Genomic DNA, 11,244 nt, shown 5'->3' with positions numbered 1-11,244 from the left:
ATGTGACTTGATCATATAACAAATGAATTTGGTAACCTACAACGCTACTTTTTAAGAATTTGGTTTATGTTAAAATCATATTGGATTTGGACCTAACACTACAAATTATGTGATCCAGACCAATACGTTGGGGTGTAATTGAGTTAAAGCACAATATAGGTTCTAATAAGCTTGAGTTAAAGAACAATGAAGATGGTTGGGATGCTGAAGCATTATTTGCTACGGAGGAAAAAGAATTAGCTCTCACAGTAACAACACCAGAACGAATTGACTACAATGATGGTTGGATCGTAGATTTGGGCTGCTCAAATCATATGATGGGTGACAAACAGAAGTTGCAAAACTTGTCTGAGTACAATGAAGGTCGTGTGGTGGTGAAAGATGACAACTCAAGGTTACCGATAACTCACATCGGTAAGACGATAGTTACGTCTCGATATAATTCTAACCAGGTGCAACTTCAAGATGTTTACCATGTCCCAAGAATGAAGAAAAATTTGTTTTATGTGGCTCAATTGACATCATCAGGTCATTATGTCTTATTTGGTCCCCAAGACGTGAAGGTTTATCGCAACCTCAAAATCTCAAAAACACCAACAATAGAGGGACTATGTTTGGAGTCAATCTACGTGATGTCAACAGAGTTTACATATGTAGACATGATAATAAAAAATGAGACATCAGATCTATGGCACATGCGTTTAGGTCGCGTTAGCTATTCCAAGCTAAGTGTGATGGTGAAGAAATCGATGCTTAAGGGGCTTCCTCAACTAGACGTGAGAACAGACACGGTTTGTGCGGGATGCCATATGGTAAAGCACACCAATTACCATATGACGAGTCAAAGTTTAAAGCAAAAGAACTGTTGGAATTAGTTCACTCTAATATGTTCAGACCGGTTAATCATCAGTCAATTAGCTGTATGTGGTACATGGTAACATTCATTGATGGCTTCTCCATGTATGTGTGGGTTTTCTTTATGAAAGAAAAATATGACACATTCTCAAAGTTTAAAGAGTTTAGAGAGTCAACTGAAGAAGAAGTGAGAAAGAAGATATGTTACTTGCGCACAGACAACGGAGGAGAATATAGCTTAAACGAGTTCTCTCAATACCTAAGGGAATGCTGAATACGTTATCACTACACTTGTGCCAACATGCCACAAAAAAATGGTGTAACGGAAAGAAAAAACCGACATCTTGCAGAAATTTGTCGAAGTATGCTACATGCAAAGAATGTACCGGAAAGGTTTTGGGCTAAAGTAATGAGGACTGCAGCCTTTGTGATTAAAAACTTCCTCAACCAATGCTAGGATTTGTTTCACCCTTTGAGAAACTATGAAACATGAAACCTACAGTTAGCTACTTTTGAGTATTTGGTTGTGTATGTTATGTGTTTGTTCTTGATCATTTACGGAGCAAGTTTGACAAGAAAGTTGTTAGATGTATCTTTGTGGGATACGACAGCTAAAGAAAGGGGTGAAAATGTTGTGATCCAATGAGTGGAATGTGCTACACATCACGGAATGTGGTATTTGATGAAGCATCTTCTTGGTGGTCCTCAAAGAATGAGGTGTTGCCAAACTTGAGAGAATTTGGAGACAAGCTGCAATAAAAGATGGGGGGCATACTGTTCAACTCCAAACAAGTTCAGATGAATCAAGAGATCCAAAAGGCGATGATGTCGAACAAAGAGTGACTCGGAATCCTTGGCAAACCGGCATGTGTCAACAACCAAATATAGAATGTGGGCCTAGTGAAACAGAAGAATAAATTCCACAATCTCAACTCAGAAGGTCAACAAGAATATGAAGGCCAAATCCTAAATATGTCAATGCAACCATAATTGAAGAAGCAACAGAGCCTGAGACGTTCAAAGAAGCATCGCAGAGTTCTGAGTAGATGAAAACTATGAAAGAAGAGATCGATTCACTTCAGTAAAATCAAAATTGGGATCTTGTACCAAAGACAAAAGACGTGAAAATCATATCTTGCAAATAGGTTTACAAGATAAAGTGGCGTCCAGATAGGTCAATCGAGAGGTATAATGCACGATTTGTAGCTCGTGCTTTCTCTCAACAGTTTGGACTAGACTATGATGAAACATTTAGTCTAGTGGCAAAACGTACAACCGTACGAGTCCTACTTGCACTTACAGCCAACAAAGACTGGAATTTTTGGCAGATGGATGTGAATAATGCTTTTCTTCATGGAGAGCTAGATCAAGAGATCTACATGACCCAACCAATGGGTTTTTAGAGCCAAGATCATCCTGAATATATGTGTAAGCTGCGAAAAGCACTCTACGGATTGAAACAAGCACATAGGGAGTGGTATGGTAAAATTGTTGAATTTTTAACGAAAAGTGGCTATTCAGTAACACCTCCAGATTCTAGCTTGTTTGTCAAAGTCAATGAAGGAAAGCTGGCTATCCTGCTAGTATACGTGGATGACTTAATCATTACCGGTGATAATGAGGCAGAAATTCTTCAGACGAAGGAGAATTTATCAGTTCGTTTCCAGATGAAGGAACTTGGACAACTTAAGCACTTTCTTGTTCTAGAGGTTGATCGCACACACGAAAGGAATATTTTTGTGTCAACAGAAATATGCTAAAGATCTGTTGAAGAGGTTTGGAATGCTTGAATGCAAGTCAACTTTGTAACACCCCAACCCGTATCCGACCCGAATACGAGTCTGAGATGTCACATTGACTTTTCAAACTTTGACACTTATTGAAAAACAAGGAAATTTAAAAACTTTCATTCAAATAAAAATTGTTAATTTACAAAAATTGACCATACTACACAAAATCGATCAGAGCATTTATAACTCACAAATTGTTTACATGTCAACACACTAATTACAACAAAATACCTACATTGCAAGTTACTCCTGATCTGATCCTTCCTTTAAAGTATACTGTCCACTAAGCTCTTAATTCTTATCTTCTTGCTTGTTGGCACCTACGTGTAAATCACTTACACGCTAAGTCACAGACTTAGTGAGGCAAAAAATGAACATGTAAACATAAATTCATGAATATGCACCCTTACCTTTTTATCATGATATTTCAATGTACATATATATTATATGATAACATATGTAAACATGATATGCACATATGAACTTTACTTCTTATACACTTTTCCATTCCATTTATCTTTAAATTGCGCATGTACATTATTGAGAACAGAGGTACTTGAGTAAATTGAGGTTGTGCACTAATGCTGTCACCACAGCTCAATAAATTCCCTCATGGGGCACCGAACATTCGTTCAGTATTTGTCCCGAATGACCACTGATTGTTCCGAAGAACCACTATGTCCCAAAGGACCACTGATTGTTCCGAAGAACCACTATGTCCCGAAGGACCACTGTATATCCCTCGACTCTTGGCATGCCAATTATACCCACATTTCTCATATTAAAGGACATGGGCTTAATTAAAATTCTCATTATCATATCACTGCTATCACTTCTCATATAGCACATAATTTATTTCATATACACATGATTCTTTTCAATATTCACATACATGTATCATATTACCCTTGCAATGGCATTTGTTCACATAATATCATATTAAAGCATAATAAATTGTGCGCAAAATCACTATAACAATAATACATGTATGCATATACATAAATATGAAATTATGAATTTAACTATCAGAGATAGACTTATCACAAGTCTTATCTCCATACACTTAAACCATAAGATGCACTCATCTTAGCCTTGCTCGTTTTGACTCGATATTAATCCTTTGATTGTTCCGGAACAGACTTACGTTCTATATCTACATAGTAATAAATTAATACATATCAGTATACTAATTAATATATATATGCTAAACTATCATTTCTTAGTCTAAAAGAAAGGATAACATTATCTTTAATGAGGGTATGCATCGATGCACTCTACAGTGTATCAATGTATTACTTAACGGGTACATCGATGCACTACTTATGCATCTGTGCACGAATCACATTCGATGTTTTTATTCAATGGGGTGCATCGATGCACTCCTTATGCATCGATGCACTAATAGCATTCGATGTTTTTATTTTATCAGAGTGCATCGATGCATATTGAATGTACATCGATGCACATAGCCCAGAATTGTTATTTTAATCACGAAATCCATCCCTTTTTCTCCCCAATACTTCTTATTTCACTTCATGTAATGTTTCTAACTTGCATACATATACTTACACTCATTACTACTCAATAATCACTTCTTTAAACTTAAAATCCAAACTTCCACATAGAATTCAAGAATTTCACCTCAATTCCAACATGTTCAAAATCTAATTTCAACACTTCATATCCTTTAATTAGATAGATGACAAGTCAAATTCAACTTCTTATTCTAATTATGAACTCTATTTTGAAACTTCATTCACAAACTCCAAATCTTTAAATCCTCCTACACTCTTCATTTTGTTGTTTTGAAGCAAATTAAGCTTTCCTTAATCTTACTTATCACCTAATAGTCAAAACCCAACTTAAATTTCAGCACATAATCAGCTTAAAAGAAATCTCACCTTTGCTTAGCTTCACATGTGAAGAACAAGAAGAGAAAGGAAGAGAACTCTGGAAGCTTATGTTTTTTTTTTCTTCCTTCTTCCACGTGTAACTAATATAAATATAAGAAATCTTAATTATTTCCCCTTACAAATGACCATTCTATCCTTCAATTTCATTTTTCCTTGCAATCTAACCCTATACCAAATTCAACACTATTCAATCATTCTATTTTAATCACCACATTCTGAAGTTTTATAATTTAGTCACTAACCCGGTATTGAGGCTGTTACAAATCTCCCCCTTAAGAAAATTCTTCCTCGAATTTTCATTGCGCAAAAAGATGGGGGTATTGATTCTTCACGTCTTCTTCACGCTCCCATGTTGTTTCCTCTACCTTATGATTCTTCCACAAGACTTTAACCAATGGAATAGTCTTGTTCCTCAAATGCTTCACTTCGTATGCTAAGATTTTAACCGGTTCTTCTTCATAAGTCAAATCTGGTTGAACCACAACTTCTTCTGGGGTGATGATGTGTGGGAGGGATCGGATTGATATTTCTGAAGCATTGAGACATGGAATACATCATGAATCTTTCCCATTTCAGATGGTAATTCCAACTGATATGCTACTGATCCCACTCTTTTCACGATCTCATACGGACCAATATGTAACACCCCAAACTATGGGTTAGTGACTAAATGGTAAACTTTCAGAATTTGGTGATTAAAGTAGAAGAATAGATTAGTTCAATGATTTATCTGGAAATAAATCCTAAAAGATGTTAGTAGTTATAAAAGGTATTAAAGGGCAAAAGGGTCATTTGACCAAGATATGAATTAAATAATGATATATATATATATATATATATATATATATATATATATATATATATATATATATATATATATATATATATATATATATATATGGATAGGATGAGAGATTTTCCAGAAATCTCTTCTATCTTTTCTTCTTCATTCTCTTCTTCCTCCCGTGAAAGCTCTAAGGCAAAGGTAAGATTCCTTGTTAGCTGATGATTTGTTGATTTTAAGAGTGGGTTTTGATCCTTAGGTAATACTTAAGATTATGGAAAGCTTAGGTTGTCCTAAAATCAAAAGATAAAGGAGATAGAGAAGATTAAAGATTAGTGGTTCTTGAATGAAATCTTGAAATAGAGTTTATAATAAGAATTGAAAGTTGGATTTGACTTGTCATCAATCTAAGTAAGAGATATGAAGTAATATAATTGGATTTGAAACATGTTACAAAATTGATGTAATTATTGAATTATATATGGAAGATAGGATTTTTAGGTTTAAGATGAAATAAATGAGTATAGATTGGTTTAAGTATGTGTACTAGAGTTAAGAATGAAAAAAGGGATGAAACATGAAGGATTTAAGCCAAAATGAATGAATTTTCGGGTTCAAAAAGAGGATTCTAGGTAGAGTGCATCGATGCATATTCATTGTGCATCGATGCATCAAGGTTAAAACCCAGAAATTTGTTTGAAGGTGTATCGATGCACAGGTAGTGCATCGATGCACTCTTTTAAAATAGAAACCTCGAATACAATTAGTGCATCGATGCATAAGGCATGCATCGATGCATCCCAATAATAATACAACATCGAATGTATTTTATGCACCGATGCATCAGTAGTGCATCGATGCATACCCTTATTGAAAGAAGAAATTGGCATTTATCTTAATCTAAAGAGTGAACCATTAGAGTATATTAGTTATAATACTAATATAGATCTATGTATGATTATGTAGATATAGAACGTCATCCCGTTCTGAATCAATTGAAGGATTAGAATCGAATCAAAGCAAAGCTAAGGTTAGTGCACATTATTTAGTATATGATGTTAAATGGAAAATAAGACTTATGATAAGTCTATTTCTAATAGTAAAATGCATGAATTCATAGAGGTATGTGTTTGTTATGATTTATATGTGTGCATGAGTATATGTGTTATTGATATGATTCTATGATCATATGATGTAAACTATGTGATAAGTGACTATATGAAATTATATGAGAACAATAGATGACAATGATTTACATGTCATATGAAAACCAGAGAAGTGTTATAAGCAAAGTGACATATATATGATAAATGAATGATATGAAAAGTGAGATAAACAAAGTATGGTTGATATAGGGTAATATAAGAATAGCTCATAGGTTATATGATAAAGATGGAACCATATAGGAACATTAATTGAGTACTTGATAATAAGTCATAAGGTTATATGCATAGGTAATATAAGTTATATGACATTGATATATAGGCTAAATGAAAGTATACACATGAATACATATATAAGTTTATATGTTATTTTATATGCTATGGGATATACCCATGAATATATATGTGATGTGATATATGTTATGAGAAATGACCCATGTGACTAAGTGTGAATTGATATAAGTATGTGATATGAAGTTATGGGTATATGTGTCATATGTTATTATAGGTGATATGATATATATGAGTTTATGCGATATAAAAGTGTATATGTGAAATAACATGATAGGTGATAAAACTGTGAGCCGATATGATTATGTGTTATATGTTACATGATATGACATGCGAGTTACATGAACAAATGAGAAATGATATAAGTCATATGAAACGATCTACGTGAATACATGCACTTGTGATACATGTGATATGATATGAGATATATGGTTACACATACATGTGGTATGTGACAGAAGAGAAATAACAAGTGATATGAAATGTTATAAATGATAATGCCCATGTTATGTGATATGAGAGCTAGGGGTATAGTTGGCATGCCAAGAGTCGAGGGGTATACCTATGTCTACGGAATATATGGACAGAATTACTTATGTCTTTCGAGACATATGGACAGTATACCTATGTTCTAAGGAACATATGGACAGTTTACCTAGGTTCTTCGGAACCTATGGACAGTTGCCGAGGATCTTTATGACCTCTGGATAGTTACCGAGGATCTTTATGACCTTTGGATAGGTCCTTCGGGACATTGATCGAGTTGTGGTGACAGCATATGTGTGCACAACCTCAATGTACTCACATACCTTAAGTTCTCACTAGTGTACATGGGCTAATAAAGAGATTAAACAAACATACTGAATGTGATATGTATACGATGGGTTTATAAATGGTTATCAAAAGTAAGTGGTTTGAAATGTGTTATATGAACCATATGATGTTATATGTGTTTCTTAATGATAATGATAGAGATTATGATAATGATGGTATATGTTTATGTATGCTTTATGTTATATGAAATATTATATGTTTTATATGCCTCACTAAGTCATCGACTTAGCGTGTGATTGTTTCACATATAGGTTTGGAAAGCGAAAAGAGAAGTAAAGAGGAATAAGACAGGCCAGTTCTCCTTACCGAATGTCAGATCAGAAGAGAGGTGAATAATATGTATTTTTGTATATAAAGTTCTAGTTGGCATGTAATCAAAAGAATATATTGTATAAGCTCTGAATAGTTTTGTAAATGTTTTGAATAAGTTAAATGTTATAAAAGTTTTTTAAAATTACTCACTATTTTATACAAATAAATGATTGAAAAGTCAATGTGACACTTCGGACTCGTATCCAGGTTGGATACGGGTTGGGGGTGTTACACAATAAATCTGGGACTCAGCTTTCCTTTACGTCCAAACCTCAAAATTTTCTTCCAATGAGATACTTTTAAAAATACCTTGTCTCCAACTTGATACTCTATTTCCTGTCTCTTTAAGTCTGCATATGATTTCTGTCTATCAGCTGCTGCTTTAAGATTATTCTGAATAACCTGAACTTTTCCTTTCACTTCTTGAATCAATTCTGGACCGAGGACTTCTCTATCTTTAAGCTCATACCAATTTAGGGGTGTACGACATCTTCTTCCATAAAGAGCTTAATAGGGAGCCATTTTAATGCTTGATTGATAACTATTATTGTAAGCGAACTCAGCAAGAGGCAAATACTTTTCCCATGATCCTTTAAACTCAATAATACAAGCTCTTAACATATCCTCCAAAATTTGGATTGTTCTTTCGGATTGCCCATCGGTTTGTGGATGAAACGCTATACTAAAGTTCAACCGAGTTCCCAACGCTTTATGCAATGATTTCCAAAATCGTGAAGTAAATCTAGGATCTCGATCCGAAATAATAGAAACAGGCACTCCATGTAAACGTATATTCTCCCTGATGTATAACTCAGCATACTTATCCATGGAAAAGTCGACTCGTACGAGAATAAAATGAGCAGGCTTAGTCAATCTATCTACAATCTCCCAAATGGAATCTCTTTTATTCGGGGTCAAAGGTAACCCCGCTACAAAATCCATTGTTACATTCTCCCATTTCCACTAAGGAATAGACATAGGTTGCAACAGTCCAGACGGAACCTGATGTTCAGCTTTGACTTGCTGACACGTCAAACATTTAGATATGAATTCTGTAATGTCTCTTTTCATTCCAGACCACCAATATCGACTTTTAAGGTCCATATACATCTTGTTTCCTCCCGGATGCATAGTCAATGGACTACAATGAGCTTCCGTTAACAAATCTTTCTTTAACTCATCATGATCCGGAATCACCAACCTCCCTTGATAAAACATACTCCCATCTGACTTAATCTCAAAATCTTTTACTTTCTCTTCTTTCATTTGTTGCAGCTTTTTCAAACACATTTCATCTCTAGCTTGCAATTCTTTAATTCGATCCAGCCACGATGGCTTGAGAGTCATTTCTGTACAAATTGCACTAACTTCACTAATTGATAATCTGGAATTAAGAGTTCGCAAAGCTGCAAACGTCTTTCGGCTTAAAGCATCAGCTACTACATTTGCTTTACACAGATGAAAATCAATCACTACATCGTAATCCTTTAATAATTTCACCCATCTTCTTTGTCTTAAATTCAACTCCTTCTGAGTCATCAAATATTTTAAACTCTTATGGTCTGTGTACAAATAACATCGTTCACCTTACAAGTAGTGACGCCATATCTTAAGAGCGAACAGTACTGCCGCCATCTCCAGATCATGTGTTGGATAATTCTTCTCATTTGATTTTAATTGCCTCGAAGCATAGGCCACCACTTTACCTTCATGCATTAACACACATCCCAAACCGTTATGAGACTCATCACTGTACACTACAAAGTTCTTACCAGATTCGGGTTGCACCAAAACTGGAGTTTCTGTTAAAATCTTCTTTAACTTTTCAAAACTCTCTTAACACTCCGGAGTCCAAGCAAATTTTACATCTTTCCTCAATAACTTAGTTAGAGGTAATGCTATTATTGAAAAGTTTTTAACGAATCTTCGGTAATAACCAGCTAACCCCAAAAAACTCCGGACTTCTGACACATTCTTTGGAATTTCCCACTCTAAAATAGCTTTAATTTTTTGAGGATCTACTCGAATTCCTTCGGCAGAAATCACATTTCCAAGGAACGTTACTTCTTTTAACCAGAATTCACATTTGGAAAGTTTGGCATAAAGCTTCTTTTCTCTCAAAGTCTATAGAATTGTCTTCAAATGCAATTTATGCTCTTCTTCTGACTTCGAATACACTAAGATATCATCGATGAACACCACTACGAATCGATCCAAGTAGGGTTGAAATATTCGGTTCATAAGATCTATGAAAGCAGCCGGAGTATTCGTAACTCCAAACGGCATCACAATAAACTCATAATGACCATACCTCGTTCTGAATGCTATCTTTGTAACATCTTTATCTTGAATCTTCAATTGATGATACCCAGAACGTAAATCAATCTTAGAAAATACTGAAGCTCCCTTTAATTGATCAAATAAATCGTTAATTCGGGGGAGTGGATACTTGTTCTTGATGGTCACTTTATTGAGTTGCCTATAATCAATGCAAAGACGCATGGATCCATCCTTCTTTTTGACAAACAAAACTGGAGCTCCCCATGGTGAAACACTCGGTCTAATAAATCCTTTGTCCAATAATTCTTACAATTGGATCTTTAATTCTTGTAACTCTTTAGGAGCCATTCTGTAGGGTACCATGGCGATAGGTGCAGTTCCCGACATTACTTCAATCTGAAATTCTACTTCTCTGTCTGGAGGCAAACCCGGTAACTTTGCAGGAAAAACATCAGAAAATTCTCTTACTATAGGGATTTCTTCAATCCCCTTCTCTTTAGCTCTCACATCCAGCACACTTGCAATAAACCCTTGACATCCCTGTAGCAATAACTTCTTTGCCGACATCACTGAAATTACATTAGCCCATGGGTTCCATCCTTCACTAAATACTATAACTTCTACCCCTTCTGGACCTCTCAGCGTTACTCTTTTCAGCCTACAGTCAACATTAGCATAATAACGATATAACCAGTCCATTCCCAATATCACCTCAAATTCATCAAAAGGTAGTTCCATCAGATTAGCAGGGAATTTAATTCCCTGAATCCGTATGGGACACCCTCGACATACCATATTGACTCGAGCACTGTGTCCTAACAGATTGGTCACTAATACCTCACTACTAGTAACTTCTAAAGAAATATTCAATTCTTGCACCAACTTACTGCAAATGTAAGAATAAGTAGAGCCCGAATCAATCAATACAAACACATTCTTGTCATACAATTGGAAGGTACCTGCTATGATCTCTGGGTCATCTCTATCCTCGCTAGTCTTAAGATTATATACCCGAGTGGTGG

The sequence above is a fragment of the Hibiscus syriacus genome, unplaced genomic scaffold (assembly GCF_006381635.1).
Source record: "Hibiscus syriacus cultivar Baekdansim isolate YM2019G1 unplaced genomic scaffold, ASM638163v2 tig00002840_pilon, whole genome shotgun sequence".
In the NCBI taxonomy this organism is placed as follows: domain Eukaryota; kingdom Viridiplantae; phylum Streptophyta; class Magnoliopsida; order Malvales; family Malvaceae; genus Hibiscus; species Hibiscus syriacus.
Note: the sequence above shows the minus strand (reverse complement) of the source record.